This window comes from Marmota monax, unplaced genomic scaffold, assembly GCF_021218885.2.
Source record: "Marmota monax isolate L192 unplaced genomic scaffold, Marmota_monax_Labrador192_F-V1.1 WCK01_AAM20220418_F8-fsc00192, whole genome shotgun sequence".
In the NCBI taxonomy this organism is placed as follows: domain Eukaryota; kingdom Metazoa; phylum Chordata; class Mammalia; order Rodentia; family Sciuridae; genus Marmota; species Marmota monax.
Genome location: NW_026693786.1, coordinates 2801971 through 2820905, shown reverse-complemented (window position 1 = coordinate 2820905; position 18935 = coordinate 2801971). Strand labels below are relative to the sequence as shown.

The 18935-nt window shown below is 37.8% G+C and overlaps 1 protein-coding gene across 11 annotated transcripts in view; it reads left to right on the top strand.

The window, feature by feature from the left end:
* Positions 1–18935, top strand: part of Atrx (ATRX chromatin remodeler) — a 231630-nt gene that overhangs the window by 129452 nt on the left and 83243 nt on the right. The window lies entirely within an intron of this gene.

The window sequence follows — 18935 nt, the reverse complement described above, 5'->3', positions numbered from 1 at the left end:
CCCCCCCCCAAAAAAAAATTGGCCTTTGTTTTTCTGGGATTGACTTATTTCACTTAGCATAATATTCTCCAGCTCCATCCATTTACCTGTAAATGCCGTTGTGTATATATACCATATTCTTCCATTCATCTGTTGAAGGGCATCTAGGTTGGTTCCATGGATTGGCTATTGTGAACTGAGGTGCTGTAAATATTGATGTGGGTGCACCACTGTAGTCTGCTGATTTTAAGTCCTTCGGGTATTAACCAAGGAGTGGGATACCTGGGTCAAATGGTGGTTCCATTCCAGGTTTTCTGAGGAATCTGTATGCTTTTATACAGAGTGGTTTCATCAGTTTCCAGGCCTCCGGCAATGTATAAGTGTACCTGTTCCCCCACATCCTTACCAATATTTGTTGCTGCTTGTATTCTTGATAATTGCCATTCTGATTGGAGTGAGTTGAAATCTTAGAGTAGTTTTGATTTGCATTTCTCTGATTGCTAGAGATATTGAACATTTATTCATTCATATATATATATCTGTCTATCTATCTATCTATCTATCTATCTATCTATCTATCTATCTATACTAGTTGTAGTAGAACACAATACCTATATTTTTTTGAATATTTTTTTTAAGTTTTCGGTGGACACAACATCTTTATTTATTTATTTATTTATTTATTTTTTATGTGGTACTGAGAATCGAACCTAGCGCCCCTCGCATGCCAGGCAAGCACGCTACTGCTTGAGCCACATCCCCAGCCCCACAATACCTGTATTTTATTTTTTTATTTTTATGTGGTGCTGAGGATCAAACCCAGCGCCTTGCACATGCTAGGCAACTGCTCAACCACTGAGACACATCCCCAGCCCTTTTTTGATCAATTGTATTTCTTCTTCTGTGAAAGAGGCTGTCTTTTCCAATGTATGTTTTTTAGTGCCTTTGTGTAGTATGAGTTAATCGTATTTATGTGCTTTGGTCTCTGTGTCTTCTCTTCTGTGCCCTTGGTTTACATGTCTATTTTGGTGCCAATCCCATGCTGTTTTTGTTCCTCTTGTTCTGTATTATAGTTTAAGATCTGCTGTTTTGATGCCTGCTTCTTCACTCTTTTTGCTAAGGATTGCTTTGGCTATTCTGGCTCTCTTTACAAATGGATTTCATGATTACATTTTCTGGTTCTATAAAGAATGTTATTGGGATTTTAATAGGAATTGCATTACATCTGTGTCAATCTTTAGTTACTATGGCCATTTTGACAGTATTAATTCTGCCTACCCTAGAACATGTGAGAAGTTTCCATCTTCAGAGGTCTTCTTCTATTTCTTTAGTTTTCATTGTAAAGGTATTTTAAGTCTGTTGTTAGATTGATTCCGAAGTATTTTATTTTTTAAGGCAATTGTGAATAGGGTAGTTTTCCTAATTTCTCTTTCAGTGGATTCATCACCAATGTATGGGTACTGATTTTATATCCTCTTACTTTGCTGAATTCATTTACTAGTACTGGAAGTTTTCTGGTGGAATGTATTGTGTCTTCTAAATATAGAATGATGTCTTTGGCAAATAGTGATAATTTGAGTTCTTTTCCTATATATAGCGCTTTAATGCATTTTGATACACGGTACCGAAATGGAGAACAACTTCTTATTCTTCTGCCTGTACATATGCAGAGTCATGCCGGTTATGCAATAATTCATGTATATAGGGTAAAAATGTCTAATTATACCAACCTTCCCACTTGAACACTCCCTCCCGTCCCCTCTGCCAATCCAATGTCAAAATGCATTATGCTGTCATATATAACTAATTACAACAAATTAAAAAATATATAGAATAAACTGCCAGTTTGAGTATCATAATGCTAACATCTTAAATGGTTTTTAAAGTCAACTGGATGATTAATATAATTCTGCAATTATGATAAAAATAGTTTAAGAGCCTTCCAGAATACAAAATTGCTCAAAGAATACTTTTAAAATTAAAATTTTACCAGGACACATGAGAAATTAAATCATATTTTCCTTCATTAAATTTTTCAATATAGTAATGTAACTTTAATGCTGGCCCCCACTTCAGCACCCTATACTATATTCCATGGGATAGTCAGGTTTCTTGCCTCTGTGCCTAAAAGATCTGATCAGAACAATTTTAGTGAAGAACAGTTTATTTGAGGGCTCATGGTTTCAGAGGTCTCTGTCCATAGAAGTGTGATTCCATTCCTCAGGGCATAAGGTGAGACAGAACATCGTGGCAGGAGAGGGTGCCAGAGAGATAGAGAGTGCACTCTTCAGATACAGAATATATACTCCACAGCCACGCCCCTAGTGAACCACTTCCTGCAGCCTCACCCCAGCTGCCTCCAGGCTCCACTCTCTTAATCCCATGAGGGATCGATTTGCTGATTTGGTTAAGGCTATAGCCCAATCATTCGTCCTCCAAAACTTCTTGCGTTGTCTCTCATGTGAGCTTCAGGGGACACTTCATTACTCTTTAGTAGCAGCAGAAATTTTCTGTCAATTTCATGTTGCCTAAAGAGGTTGTCAACTGGGCCTGCTGTCTGAGCATCTGTAGGCTTCATGAATTGGATCAGTTCATCCACACACCAGGGTGGTCTTAAAGAAGCCTTTTTTTTTACAAGGACACTGATGTCAGGTACAGCTATATATCTTGGAGTTTCACTCCTCTTCTGCATTTGGCATTTATCTTTGGAGTAACTACTCTTGGGAGATTATTTGTTCTCAACTAGTGTTGAACTTGTAGTTGCTTGGTACCTCCTGAGAAAAATCTCTGTAGAAAGAAGTTTGCATAAAATTTCTACAGGCAGGATTCAGGGAGTCTCATGAATTTAGTCATGAATTCTTAGACTCTCTAGCAAGATTTTCCTCTTTTGGCATGCCCTCTCCCTCAGGAGACAGTAATTCTTCTTTAGAGGCATTCACCTTTGCTTTGAGCAACTTGGAATAGAGGAGAATGGTTTTCTTTCCTGTATTTCCTCTTTTACCTGCACACATGAAGTGTTGGGTTCGATCCTGACCACTGATTTATCTTTATCAAGCTCCATAGGGCTATGAGCTTTCCTTTTAGAGGAGCTGAGAGAGTGGCTCCTCAAAAGGTTTTCATACTGCGGGCTGTGGACTGAAGTCTCAAGAAAGCAAAGAGCAAATGATGTACTATTCATACATGGAAGATGAATGGAAGGTGTTTCCCCATCGGAAGAAGCAGTATTCACTGCTCCTCCATGATTATCTGGCCTGAGGTATCCAAGGATAGTCTCAGACTGAAAGGCAGAATACACACAGGCCTGCACATTCTGGCAGAGCACCACGTTTCCAGAGTCTTGAGTACTTCATTGCCTCATGGTCCTACAAGATACTCCAGGCTTATCATCCCATGCCTCAGATCAGCCGTTTCTCCATACACTGTGGTTACTCTTATTGAAAAAAGTGGCATTCACAAAGATCCTGTTCCTGGGTATGTGTGCTCCTAATTGGATTTCGGTTTTAATCAGCTTTTTTTTGCTGCTGTGACTAAAGTACACTACCAGCACGATTGTAGAGGAGGAAGAGTTTATTTGAGGGCTTATGGTTTCAGAGGTCTCTGTCCATAGAAGTGTGGCTTCATTCCTCAGGGTTTAAGGTGAGACAGAACATCATGGCAGGAGAGGGTGGCAGAGCGAATCAGCTCATATCATGCTTATCCAGAATGAGAGACTTCACTGGCCAGATACAAATATATACCGAAAGCCATGCCCAAAATTTTCACCTTTTCCAGTAGCATCTTAGCAGTTCAGTTTCCACTCAGTTAATACCTATCAGAGGATTAAATCACTGAATGGGTCAAGACTCTTGTAACCCAGTGATTTCTCCTCCGCACCTTTTTTGATTGTCTTACATGTGAGCTTTTAGGGGACACCTCACATCCAAAATATCAGTTTGTGCCCATGAAAGCTCACAACATAAAATACAATTTTTCATTTCCAGGGTTCTGTATAGTCAATAGGGTAAGATTGCTGAAAGTTCAAGTCCAAAATCTTCTCTGAGGCTCAAGGCAATCTCATGTTGTGTACTTTTGTAAACATAAAGCAGTTTACAAGTGTCCAATATGTAATGGCACACCGTAAATGTTTGCATTCACAAAATTAGGGAGATAGAAAGACGGATAGGACCAAGGCAAGGCCAAAATCCAGCTGGGTAATGAAGTCTTGTAGCTCCTTGTCCAGAATCTTGGGCACATGATATCTTAGTGTTCTCTCCAAGGGCATGTATAGCTCCACCCCTATGGCCTTTTTGGTTGCAGCGCAAGTGGCTTGTCTCTGCTTGTTGCAGCTTTCCTAGGTCGATGTCCTATGGTTACTCGCGTTTCTTTTTTCAGGGGTCTCCACTGCAGCTTTGACTTACTCCTCACATCTCCACATTTTGACTTCTCAGGGGGTTCCTGCAGGGATTCTGACCATGCTGCACTTTGCCTGGCTTCCCAGCCCCTCCTTTAAAATCTTAGTGGAAGCCTCCAAGAACCCCTAAGTCATCCTTCATTCTTGTAGAACCAGCAGCACATGGTTGATACCAACGTCGGCTGCCATCTCAAGCAATAACTCATTGCAGCACCCTCTGAATGTCGGGGTGGCTGAGCATATTGGGAAAAAAAATAAACTTTTTAGGCCCCCTTGTGCAAGAAGGGTGCCCCAGTGGTCTCAATACAATTTTTACTTTTACTCCCTTGAACTTGAGTTGGGTGTGGTCTTATCAGCTCCTGAGATGCCCTGGAGCCATATTTCTTTTTGTATCTGGCAAAGTGTTTTTTTTAGTGGCAGTTATATCTTTTAACATCTGCAACTTCCTTAGCCCCAGTTTTACTCTAGCCTTTCAAGTCCAGGTTTTAAAAAATAAGTTCTGCTTTGCTTTTTGTTCCTTAATATCACAATAAGTTTGGCTAAAAGCTGTCAGCCATGTCCATGCCACCTCCTGAATGCTAGGCTGCCTAGATAATTCTTCTGCCAGATTAAGAAGTTCATTACTTTTAAAATCAGCCTCACAAAGAGTCTCAGGATAAAATACTGACAGCTTCTCAGCCAAAACATAACAGGAATGGCCTGTCTCCAAATTCCAATGGAGTTGTTCTTTGAACCCTCTTGAGCCCTATCTTCACTATCCCAGTCCTATTGGCATTCTGTTCTTTGAGCTCCCACCAGAATCATCCATTAAGCTCTGCTTACAACAACCTAAAGCATTTCCAGCTTGCACTATTAAGTATCTCAGAATTCTTCCCACCAGTTCCAAAAAGCTCAAAAATCTTCTGATCCTTATGGTCAGGTTAGTCACACTAATGACCCCACTTCCCTGTACCAATTTCTGTTTTATCAGGTTTTTCGCTGCTGTGACTAAAGGACCTACCAGCATAGCGTTTTTCTTCTAGGGCCTCTCAGTAGACAGAGATCATATGAGCATGGTGTACAATCCATGTATGTACGTATGTATGTGTGTATGCATACGTATGTGTGTATATTAAAACGTGGTTTAGTAAATAGTGGGATTGAATCCAGGGGTTCTTTACTACTGAGCCATATTCCCATCTCTTCTTATTGTTTATTTTGAGACAAGGTCTTGCTACGTTGTCAAACCTGGCCTCATGTTTGTGATCCTCCTGCTTCTGCCTCCCAATTCACTGGGATTACAGGTGTGTTCCACTGCATGTGGCTCAATATTGTAGAATCTCTGCTCTTGTGACAAACAAATTTACCCACTAAAGTACATTGTTTATGGTTGCTTTTGTCTGTACCTTTATAATTTCCAGTTAAGACATCATTTTCCAAAACTACATAGGCTAATTCCTTTATTTTGTTTGCATATATTAAAGTTTATACTTTGTAATATGGTTTAGTGGATTTTGACAATGAATAAAGATATGTATATGTAACCTTATTACTATAGTAGTTTCTTAAAACATCTTACCATTATTTTTGGTAACCTGATAATTCATTATTTTCTCACTTATAATTATGGCTGGACTTTTTTTTAACTTAATACATTTTATTTAGTTGACTTGTGAGTCACATTACCATTGGTTAATATATGACAAACTTATTCAGCATTGATGGATCCATACTTGGGTAAGCCCTATCAAGTTGGTGAGAGTGGTGAAAGGTTTAAGAGAGATTCGAATCTCATTCAGCATCAGAGAATTCATACTGAAGAAAAATATTACCAGTGTGATGAATGTGGCCAATGTTTCAGCCTGAGTTCCCATCTTATTCAGCACTAGGGAATCCATAGTGTGGACAAGCCCTACCAGTGCAGTGCATGTGGGAAATGCTTCAGCCAGAGCTCTCTTGTGAAGCAGCATTTGAAAGTGCACAAGGAAGAAAAGCCATGTAAAACCCAGGATAAAAACCCCCAGGTTTTTTTTTTGCCCCAGGGCAAAAGTCTCAGTATCATATTGGAAAGCTGTTACAGGAAGGAAATCAGTAGATGGTTGTGCCAAATTATGGCGGTCCTTCAGCCCTTTTTTTTTTGGGGGGGGGGGATGGTTTAGATACAGACTATTCTTTGTGAATTTCCGGATGTTATATAGTAGAGCACTTAGAATACTGGTTCTGCACTAGGATGAAGATATTGAAAGTGTAATGACACGGGGCTGAAAGAAAGTTCAGCTGCTGTTATTTTTATGTGACTGGAACACCAAAACCTAAAAATATAAAGTCCTTGACTATATTCTGTTATAATTTCTCAAGTGTGTGTAGGATCAAGTAATTCCTTAAACTATACAAAAAAGCAAAATGGTAAAAGGTAACATAATAAATGTTTTTAAAAATTTTGAAACAAAAAAAAATAAAATCCTTGATCTCATTTGAAATTGCTTCCTACATTCTTTTGAAAAAATGCACTTTAAATACTCAGTCTTAGTATTTTCGGTGAAAGGAATACAAAAAGCGAGAAGGAATTAATTTCATTAGCTTTGAAGTTCTGTGACATTAGGAGATCTTATGTTTGTAAAAAGCTTGAGTTTTTCTTATTATGGAGAATTACACATAACAAAACAATTTTCATAGTGTTCTGTAACTATCACAATTATTCCATTGGAAATGCAGAAATTCTTCATCACCCTGAAAATAAATTCTGAACCTATTAGCACTCATTACCACTAATCTGCTTTCTGTTTCTATGGATTTGCGTATTCTGGATATTTCATTAAGATGGAATCATGTAATATCTACCTCATTGATTTAGCTTAACATTTTAAAGGTTTATCTATATTAAAATGTGCATCAGTAGTCTCTTAACATTCCCTGCCAAAGAATATTACACTGTATGCATACTAACCATATTTTTATTGATGGACCTGTACCTTGTTTTTATTTTTGAGTACTAGGAATAATGCTGCAATGAACATTCATGTAGAAGTTTTTATTTCTGCATGTATTATTTTTTCATCCCTCTGGATATTTAGCTAAGAATGGAATTTCTGGGTAATATGGTAACATAATGGTTCATATTTTGAGGAAATGCCAAATTTCCACAGCATTTGCACCATTTTTTTTTACCAGGAATGCATGACAATTCTTCTTTCTCCATATTCTTTAACACTTGTCATTGTCTGTTTTATTATATCTTTCCTTGTGGGTATAAAGAAGTATCTCATTGTGGTTTTAACACACATTTTCCTACTGAGTAATTATGGTCAGCATCTTTTCATATATTTGTTGGTTATTTGTTTATTCTCTTTGGAGAAATTTATTATTCAAAACCTTGTTCAGTTTGTAGTGGGTTTTCTTTAACCCCCCACCCCCACCCTTTTGGTTCTGGGTGTTGAACTTAGAGAGACTCAACCAATGAGACTCATTTTTACATTGTTTTCAAGATATATATTTTGTCTTCATTGTCTGAGGGTCCTGTCTTCCAAGTGGTCTAATCTGTTGATGTTGCTTTCAGTTGAACTTTTAATTTAGTTTATTGTTTCTTTCATTTCAAGGATTTCTATTTTTTAAGAACCTCTATCTCCCTATTAATCTTTTGCTTCTTGTATTTGTTTATGTAGCTCTTTGTGAAAATGATCTTTTGCTTCCTGTACCTGCTCTTATAGCATCCTTTAATTCTCAGAACATTTTCATTATGTACATCCTGAGCTCCTTCTCTGTCATTTCTCCTTCTGTGCTGGCCATGCATTCTAATAATGTGGTATCTTGATTTGTTTGGGGCACTTACTTCCCTTGTCTTTTCATATTGCTAGTGTGTCTTCCCTTCTAGCACTGTGGATCCCAGGCATTACCATTTTTACCCTATAGGCTTATAGTGCCCCTGGAGGGAACTAATATCTCTCTTTTGAGGTGAAGGACAATGTTAACAGATCCCAAAATAAACAATATACACCCTAAAAACAAAATGTTTGCTATTAAGACGTTTATACTTTGGTCACAATGTACAGAAATGGTGAATTCAATTATTATCTACAATATACTCAGTAGGCTTCTAAAAGTATTTACAGTTTCTGATGGTGGACAAAGAACCAGTGGTGAGTAGTAGGATGATATGTTGAGGAGGTAGGAAGTGAGGATATAGAGTTATTATATCTTAGGAAGTGTGAAGGACAATTCTAAAGAGGAAGATTAGTAGCAGGAGAAGGGAGAGGAAGTAATTTTGGGTATAGAAGTAAGTGGGAAGACAGTAGAGTACATAAAACAAACACACATATATATTAAGAAAAGTAAAAATGTTAAAATAGTAGAATTGGTGGGGGGAAAAAGGAAAAAAGAAAAAAGAATATACAACACAACTGTAATATACTATTCAGTCATCCCAGTTCTCAAAATCCTAATGCATGCAAAGTACTTGGTTTCACATCTGATGGGGATATGAGGGTGGGAGAATAGAGAGGGAGAGGAAAAAATATCTTGAAGGAAGAAACAGGGATTGTTTGGGTTGGAGATCAGTATCTTTCCTGCTTCCCTTCTCATCCAATAGGTAGGGTCATCTGTTGTTAGTTTATATCTCCACCCTCAGGATGGTGAAGCTAACCAGGGTGTTTCTGTGCTGGAGTAGTGGCTGCTGGGGAGAGGGGGCAGTTAGGAACTGGGTACCTGGCCAGCCGGGGTTCCAAACTGGGAGTTGCCCCCATTGAAGGTAGTGATGAAAGTTACCCAAGATGAAGGTGCCTGCTTTCAGCTATTGGATGTTGGGTCATGCGTGGAAGTGGGGGGGAGCCAAGCGATAGCATTGGAAGATGAGTTCAGAGACGAGCTCTGTGGCATGTAGTGTGTGGGCTGTCGCCTGAGTTCAGGGACTTTGTGAAGTTCTCAGGTGCAGGAAGGCTACGGCACACAGGGGACTATCTCCGCTGCTGCAGAGTCCCAAGATGGTGGCAACCAGGGGAGCCCCACGTTGGCAGATGGGGTTCCAAACAGGAATGGTGGCCAAGCAGTAGTGGTGGCTGGAGTTTCTGCTTGTGGGAAGCTGCTGGGTGTCCTGTGTGGGAGTGGCTTGTGTGATCATTTTGAGTGTACAGTTCAGGATGTTTTTAAAATACATATTGTAGCCATGCTCCGGTGGGTGGCTGAAAGTTCTGTGTGGGTGCTGCTGCCGATAGTCCTGCTCCGGTACCCAGTAGTCCTATATGGGCAAATAGTTGGGAGACCTCCTCTGATGCTGAGCCCTGGACTGCATGGTGACTGTGATTTCTGTGCATGAGCAGGAATGTTGCTGGTAGAGAAGCAGTATAATCCCAGGTCATGGAGTGACACAGAATGTTGCCTCCCTCTGGCCCGCCATCTTGGATCCTCTTTTTATCTTTTTCATGCTGTTGATTTAACCCAGGGTTGGTTTTCCACTGGGCTACATCCCCATCCCTGTTTTTTTTTTAAATTTTTTTTAATTTTTAATTTTTTGTTCTTTTTAGATATACATGACAGTAGAGTATATTTTGACATTTTTATATAGGCATGGAGCATATTTTATTCTAATTAAGATTCCAGTCTTGTGCTTGTGTATTATGTAGAGCTTCATTGTGGTGTATTCATATATGTACATAGGAATGTTATGTCTGATTCATTCCACTGTCTTCCCTATTCCTTTTCCCCCTCCCTTCCCTGCATTCCCCTTTGTCTAACCTTCAGTTCTTCACCTCTCCCCTTTTGTTGTGTGTTATCGTCCACATATCACACAGAACATTTTACCTTTGTTTTTTTTTTTTTTTTGGGGGGGGAGGTTTTTCTCCCCATTCATTTTTATGTTTTTAGTTTTAGACAGGGTCTCACTAAGTTAGTAAGACTGGCCTCCATCTGGATTTTTCTACCTCAGCCTATCAAGTTGCTGGTATTACAGGTGTGTGCCACTTTACGCAGCTCTTTGATTTCATTTTTCTTGCCTAATGGACCTTCCTAGAGCTTCCTATACAATATTGCATGTAAATTGTGAGAAAGTTTGTCTTGTTTTTGATTTTGGGAAGCTCAATTAACTATGGTGTTAACTGTGTTTTTTCTAAAAAAACAAATACCTTTTATGAGGGTTAGTAAGTTGGATAATTGGTTTATTTTTTGTTAACTTTGAAAAATAAATACTTATATTGTCTTTGTTAGCACTTAACTGGAGCTATGGCTTTTCTGTTAGGTTTTATTGAATATTCTTTGAAGTCTTACCTTTCATTTCCTTTCCAGAGTATATAAGAAGCTTAGAGATACCTTGGTTTGTCATATCGGAAAAATCATCTGAACTGCATGGAGAATCCCCTGTTTTCCATTACTATATATAATATATACTAAGAGGCATATGTAAGCTCTAAAATGTATTGGCAGTAATTGCTTTTTTATATAATTTTTCTTTCCATCTAAATCTAAAGTATCGGGCTATTTAGAAGGGATCTGTTAAACAAAACACTTGCTTTTCCAGTACATGTTTTCTTTCTTTGCCCAATTTGTCCTCTCTGATTTGGGGTCTGACTGGTGGTAGTGAAGGATCATATAAGTGATAGCTGAGTTTATGAAGGCCTGACTTTGGATATGTTGTGGCATAAAAATCTGAATTGTAGTTTAAGATGGAAGTAAAGTGTAAGAGGTAGGAGATACCAGATTCTTAAGAATGAGATCAAGTCATAAATTCACAAGTGTAAGCTATTAGGACAGAATCCTGGAATAGTGGGAGTATGTATTAGGATGGAAATTGTTTAGAACTGACCAGAATTTTTGGACAGCAGTATTCATATGTGAACTCTGGTTCTCTGGTTATTGCTGCATAACTATTAGCCAAAGTCTTAGTGGATTAAAGCGACAACCATCTTTTCATTCTTTCTCCTTGTTTTAGTGTCTCAGGGTTTTGCAGTAGGCTTGCATGGACAGTTTCCAATATTTTATCAGTTTTTTCCTTAATATTTTGATTTTTAAAATTTACCAATACATAACAATGTAATACACTAAAAATAAATTTAAGTATAACAGTATATAAAAAGACTTTTATTTTGTTTTCCTCTCCTATCCTGCCACTTATTTTAAAGCATACTTTCCTACTTAATATCTTCAAATTGATCTGTTGGAGTCTAATTAACATTACTGTTCTTGATTGTTCATTAGGTGTGTTTGTGGTACAATATTGATGGCATCATTTGATTTCAGCAATAATGTCTGCCTATATAATTAGAATAAATATTAAAAGTATACTGAACCATCTTAACATCCTTTAATATCAGGCTTGAGTTTGTGTGCAGCGATCCATACCTGTAATGCAGATTGGGAGGGTGAGACAGGAGGATCACAAATTCAAAGCCAGCTGTCGCAACTTAGCAAGGCTCTAGGTAACTTAGTGGAACACTGTCTCAGAATGAAAAATAAAAAGGGCTGGATATATGGCTTAGTGGTTGTGTGCCTCTGGGTTCAATCCCTGGTACAAATCATCATCATCATCATCATCATCATCATCAGTCTTGAATTTTGAACAGAAATTTTCTTATATACTTTTGTTAGATCTCTTTCCTTCTACTGCCCAGAATGTCATGGCTGCTGTTGTCCCTGTACTTTCTGTTAAATGATTTCTAAGTGTAAATATTTTCATTCCCTACTACCTCAGTTGTGTATGATTTTGGGGAATAAAATTTTCCAGAAAATGTGTTTCCATGCTAATTAAATTGCATTTCTTTTAAATATTAAAAAAAATATATTTTTTTTGAAATGGCTTTTGCTCAGATTGACCTTGAATTCCTGAACTCAGGCCTTTAAAGTAGCTTTGAGTACATGCTCATGTCAGTGCTCCTAGTTTAAACATTAAAATTCTTTATTTAAAAATAATTATCTTAGAAACTTATATTTATTACTATTAGTAAATACAATGTAAACAACAAAATTTAGCTTTTGGAGTTGTTTTCTCAGATATCATTAATAAGAATTGGGCTTGCTCTCCCCCTACTGCTTTGTTAACTAATAGTCTTTTTAAGTTAAAGAAATTACAAATGTAATTTATGTTCTTAATCAAAATGCAAACTGAAGGGGCCAGGGTTGTGGCTCTCAGGTAGGGACTTGCCTAGCATGCGTGAGGCACTGGCTTCAATCTCCGGAACCACATAAAAATGAACAAATAAAGGTATTGTGTCCATCTACAACTAAAAAAGATATTTAAAAAATTCAAAAGAAGACAAAGGATTGTGTGCTGGAACATAAACATTTCCTTCCTTCTTAGTCCTCTATCATTTCATGTATATTTTTCCAGACATTTTTTGTACTTACAGAAGCATGTATTTTAGTTTGCAATATTTAGAGTCCTCAATCAAAGCTACTTTCAGGTTCAGTAATTCACAGGAAGGACACACAGAACTAAGGAAGGCTATGATACCCAGGGTTATTGTTTGGTATAATAAAAGAAATCAAATTAAAATCAGCAATAGGAAAAGGCACATAGGGCCGAGCACCAGATAATTTCTTGTGTGATCTTTCAGTGGAATCATTCACAGAGGTCTAGCTTCTTCCAGCAATTAATGAGTGACAGTATGCATTGAGTATTACCCACCAGGTAAGGTCATTTTGGACACGGGCATATAGGTATGGTTGACCACCCTTGTGACTGATCCCCAAATCCTTCATAGTCTAGAAGTTTCCACATGGCCTAAGCCTCCCACCCCCCTGTGCATCTTACTCTGTATGGACTCTCCAAGGTCTCCAGCTAAACACTCTTTATGTGGTAGGACATTTATAGCAGACCTTTCTTTGAGTAAGATTAATCCTTTGTGTACATATATGTGTATATAGATAAAATCAGCTTATTTTATTTGTTGTTTAAATGTGAACGACATCATAATATAGATAACTATAGACCCTTATAGGCCAGTTAGAATGTTACCTGATTTTTCAATCTAGACCATGAAAGCCAGTATGACTTGGCATAATACATACTAAGACCTGAAACATAATGAGTGACTAAGCAAAGCTACCCTTGACACAGTTATCCCTCATAAATGAAGATGAAATGAAAACCTTTAGGCCACATGGGGATGGATGAGATTGCCCTAATATTATTTAGACTGCAAAATTGTATGAAGTGATAAGCCTTCAGTGGAAACTTTTTTTTTTTACCTTGCAGATTAGTTTAACAATGTCAATTCTAAACTCCTTCTCTGACACTTCTTCTGCTGTGGTGTTGATGGACTCTGTCATTGGAGTATCTTGGTTTGTTTGGGGTGATTGTTCCCTTGTTTTCCATGTTGTTTTTCTACCCTTCTAACAGTATGAGTCTGAGTTTCTACCCTGTGGACTTATTTATAGTGCCCCTGAAGGTTTCCAGTACCTCACCATTTAGGGGGAGATTAATCATAATAACAGTTAATGCAAACAGTACCCAGCATTAAACCAAATAGTTTGTCCTATGACGTCTACAATGTTAATTATCACAATAAACACAAACAATATGATCAGTTATTGCCTACAATAAAAACAGTAAGTTTCCAAAATGGTTTATGATTTCAAATGGTAGACAGGGAGAGAGCAGAAGTGATATAGGATGTGATAATTATGATGGAGGAGGAGAGAAGATTGGAGTAAAAATTTAAAGGAAGAGTGAAGAGGAAAACAATTTCAGTGGAAGAAAAGAGAGAATCAAGGAAAATAGGTGAGAGAAATAAGATTCAGTACTCAGCCCTGGGGAAAAAAATTAGGTTAAAGAAATAAAAATAGGGCTCAGTGGTAGAGCACTTGCCTAGCATGCATGAGGCACTGGGTTCGATCCTCAGCACCACATAAAAATAAAATAAAGGTATCGTGTTCACCTCCAACTAAAAAATATTTAAATAAAATATAAGAAATTGAAAACAAAAGAATATAAAACAGAACTGAAGGACATTAATCAAACATCCTATTCATCAAAAACTTGATCCATGAAAAATAACTGCTTTTTAAAATGTTAGAAAAAATACAAATATGAATATGTATAAATGTCCATGAACCATTAGGTCACAATTATAGAAAAGAAAAAGGCAAATCTCAACGAAAAGTTAAAGAATTGTTTGCGGTGGAGTTCAAAAGATTCTTAGCTTTTCTTCTCAGTGGTGTTAGGTGGGGTCAACTGGGGCACATTTCCCCACCCTCAAGATGGATTGCTGGAGTGAGAGAGAGAATCCCATAAGTGGAATTAGTAGAGAGGGCTCAGGCTTAGGTAGGCTCCAGGCTATTCGCTGAATGCCAAATTTGGTCTCGAGATCATCAGGCTTAACAATTGCTGGTGCACTCTGGAAGACTGCACCCCAGGGGTCTTTCCTGGGTTCCACTTGTGTGGTGTATGTCACCTGTAGACCCCACCTTTCCTAGTCTTGAGTTCAGTCTCCAACCTCAATCTCTTCCCCACTCCTTTAGAAATCATGGCCATGACATCTCTCCCAGCTGGTCCTCCTATAAGCAGCCAGATTCTAGGGGGAAGGGGAACAGAAGAGCTGGTTGGGTTTCCATGCCCAGTTGTCTCCTGAGTAAACCTCTCTCCATGTTTGATTTTTCTCCTGGTCACTTAATTACACTCTGTGTCGTGCAGTGTATTTTTACTGGGCCTGTATTTTGGGTTTGCCAGGAATTGTCTCCCTCAGCTACTGGCCCGAGCTTATCTCCCAGTTTTGCTTGTGGAAAGACTGCTCTTGCTGATGTCTCCAGCTACTGTAGAGGCTGTGGCGCTGGGGATGTTTTCCTTATTTTATTATATCCAATCTCATAAGTCCCCACCCACTTTGAATGTCCAGAATTAAATTTCAATACCCCCCCCCCCATTTTTTGCTCACCCACCTTGCTGAGAAGCTGCCTGACTTCTTTCTTGGTTTCATGTCACGGAGCAGTCAGAAAAGGGCCCTTCTCTATGCAACCATCTTGAAACATCCTTAGAAACTGTATTTCAAATTTAAAATTTTGCTCTTTTCCTGAACTACCAATTCTTAGTTAGATACTCTTAGAATGTGAGCTCTACTTCTCAGTTGTCCATTTGATCATGGGGGTAAACAACCAAAATTCTATAGTATATTGTGTTGCTAAACTATCGCCTTTGGTAGAGTTCCGTAGGTGAGGTGTACTGAATGCATTTACAGTCTTGTGTTGGAAATGTGAGTTTATCAAAACATAACCTCATTAATTGATTTATAGTACTTTTTTTTCCTGACAAATCTTTATTTTGGATGACCTATTTAATGGTGAGAGAGGTGTGTTGAAATCACCTACTATTATTGTATTTTGGTCTGTTCAGTTCTATATTGCAGTTTTGTTTTATGTTGACAGTACACAGACGATTGGGGCATACATATTTACCATCATGATATATTCTTGTTGGATGATTCCCTTAACCAATATGAAGTGAATTTTTTTTTTTGTCTATTTGGATTAATTCTGTCTTAAACTCTATTTTTTTCTGATATGCAAGAAACTTCCTCTGTTTACTTTGTCTTCATTTGCATGGTATATTTTTTTACATCCTTTCAGCTTTAGCTTGTGGAATATTTGCCCATGAGATGATTTTCTTATAAATAAAATATGATTGTGCCTTATTTTTTAATCCCCTCTGCTAATATGCCAATTATATTTTTGTTTCTTTCTTTGTTTCATACCAGGGATTGAAGCCAGGGGCACTCAACCACTGATCCATATCCCCAGATTTTTCTTTTTTCTTTCCTTCTTACTTTCTTTTTTTAAGTTGTTGATGGACCTTTATTTTATTCATTTATTTATATGAGGTGCTGAGACTTGAACTCAGTGATTCGCACATGCCAGATAAGTGCTCTACCACTGAGCCACAACCCCAGCCTCTATTTTTTGTTTTGAGATGTGCTCTCACTAAATTGTTGAGGGCCTTGCTAAATTGCTGTGGCTGGCTTTGAACTTGTGATCCTTTTGCTTCAGCCTCAGGAGCTGAATATATGTCTTTTGATTGATCAGAGAGATTTAGATCATTGGCTTTTAGTGTTATAGAATATGATTTTTATTTCCTGTTATTTTGATTTATTTCTAAATTTTAATGTATAATTGATTTTCCTTTTTGTGACTATTCTACTGGGATGCTGGCTTTATTTTTCATTTCTTCCACATGTAGTATTTTATTGAGTATGTTATGTGGTGCTGGCTGAGTAGTTATGAATTCTTTTGTTTCTACTTATTCTGGAAGGTTTAATTTCATCTTCTTGTGTGAAGGACAGCTTTGGCGAATATAACAATCTTGGTTGGTATTTGTTTGTTATGTTTCAAGGCTTGGTATGTATTATTTCAAGCCCTCCTAGCCTTTAGGATCTAGGTTCAGAAATCATTGGACACCCTAGTTCGCTTAAACTCTAAATGTGACCTGCCGCAGCCTGGCTGGGCACAATCAGGAGCCACTTGTCAAAAGAAACTAACTTTATTTTTAGAACCACACACGACAAACAAAATAGTCTCTCAGGAAAAACCCTCAGAGCCTCAACTGCCACCACCGGCTTTCCCCAAGCCTCTCTCTCCCCCACAAGCTTCTCTCCACCTCCCACAATCCTCCTGCTCTTGAGGCCGATTGGCTGGGTCACGTGGGCGGAGCCAAAAAAGTCCCCCAATGAGCAGCTCCGTGGTCTGAAAGGGCAGGGAAACAGTCCAATGAGCATCACCGCAGAGGAGCCAATCAGCTAGATGTTGCTGGGGCCGAGGAGCCAATCAGCTAGATGTTGCTGGGGCCGCTGTGAGCCAATCATCAGCCAGCAGCTGGAAGTTTGCTGGCAGCTGGAAGTTTGCTGGGGCCCCTTTGGCTGTGGCTCTCAACATCGACCCACCATTTTTCTCTTGCAGCTTTGAAAGTTCTATCTTCATTCTATATATTAAGCATTTTAATGATGTGTTATAGAGAAAATCTTCTTTGATCTTGCTTAGATGGGGTTATAGATGCTTCTTTTATTTAGATTTCTATCTCATTCCTAAAATTTGGAATTTTTTTGATATTATTTGATTGAAAAAGTTATATATTTCATTAGTTTATATTTCAGTGCCATTGCCTACACCAGTGATTCTTCAATTTGGTCTCTTAAACGTATTCCTGATTTTAAAAATATTCTTGTGATAGTCTCTTAGCATCTTTTCTTTATTGATGAATTACATTCAAGATTATCAGAGTTTCAAAATCTGTCTTTAAAGTGTTCTAATCTATTGATGATACTTTCAAATGAATTTTTAATTTATTAGGTCTGCCATTTCTAGGGTTTCTGTGTTTTCTTTTTCAGATTCTCTTTGTCATTGTTAAAATGATCTTTCACTTCCTGTATTTTCTCTGAGTTCATTCCTTACATTTTCTTTTGGCTCATTGAAAATTTTAGATATGAATTTTCTAAATTCTTTCTCTAACATTTCCTCCACTATGGTCTCAGTGGTATCAGTTGGTAAAGCGTTGTGAGCTGTTTGGGGTAATTTGTTCCCTTGATGTTTGTATGTCTACTCATCTGCTGTGATGATTATTCCTTCTAATTTAAAAAAAAATATTTCTTAGTTGTCAATGTACCTTTTTTTTTTAAATTTATTTACATGCATTGCCGAGAATCGAACCCAGTGCCTCACACATGCTAGGCAAGTGCTCTACCATTGAGCCACAACTCCAGCCCATATAGCTTCTACTTTTATGCAAGGGAAGATTTAGTGAGCTTTCTTTTAAGTGCCCCCCCCCCATGGGGTGAATATTCAGGTGTAGATATTCTCATTCACCATGTGTTCTTTGCTGTACCCAGTATCAGTACCACTTTGAGAGACAATAAGCCCTATTTACTACTATCACTTTAGAACAAAGCCACATACTAATAAACCTTAGGGGAAAACCCCCAAATTTGTGGAAAACGTTCTCTGTAGGTATAAAATTAATCGTCAGGCTCTGGAATAGGTAGAAAATTTAACTATTAGTCAAATTACTATTAATTTCTATAGGGACTGAAGAGGGGAGTAGAAAAAAATTGGGCAAATGAGAAAAAGAAAAGATTGAATATAATAATAAAAAGCAAGATCAAAACAAGAAAATGATGGGATTCAAGGCAGTAGTAGGTAATGCAAAAGGGACAACAAGAGCTAAGTGGATCAAAGGACACAGAGGTAAGAAAACAAAGATAGAATGATTCCAGTTAATGTTTTGAAACATTAAAATAAGCAAAAAATCAAATGGGTTCAGGGCACAATATTGAATTCTAGGGAAACTTTATCCATTCAAAATGTAGAGTAGTATATGTAAGATCAGAACTGACATTAGAATTATTTATTATACTGTATGCCAAGTGGCGAAAATTCTTAATGAGTCTTCCTGGGTATTTTTGCATCAAGATTTGGGACTTTCAGAAGATACCCATCACTCTTGACTAACAATTCTATTTTTCAACTGTTGTTCTGAAGAAGTTACTTCTTTTTTTTGTTTGTTTGTTTTTAAGTTGTCAATGGACTTTTATTTTGTTCATTTATATGTTGTGCTGAGAATCAAACCAGGGGCTTACACATGCTAGGCAAGCTCTCTACCACTGAACCACAACCCCAGCTCAGA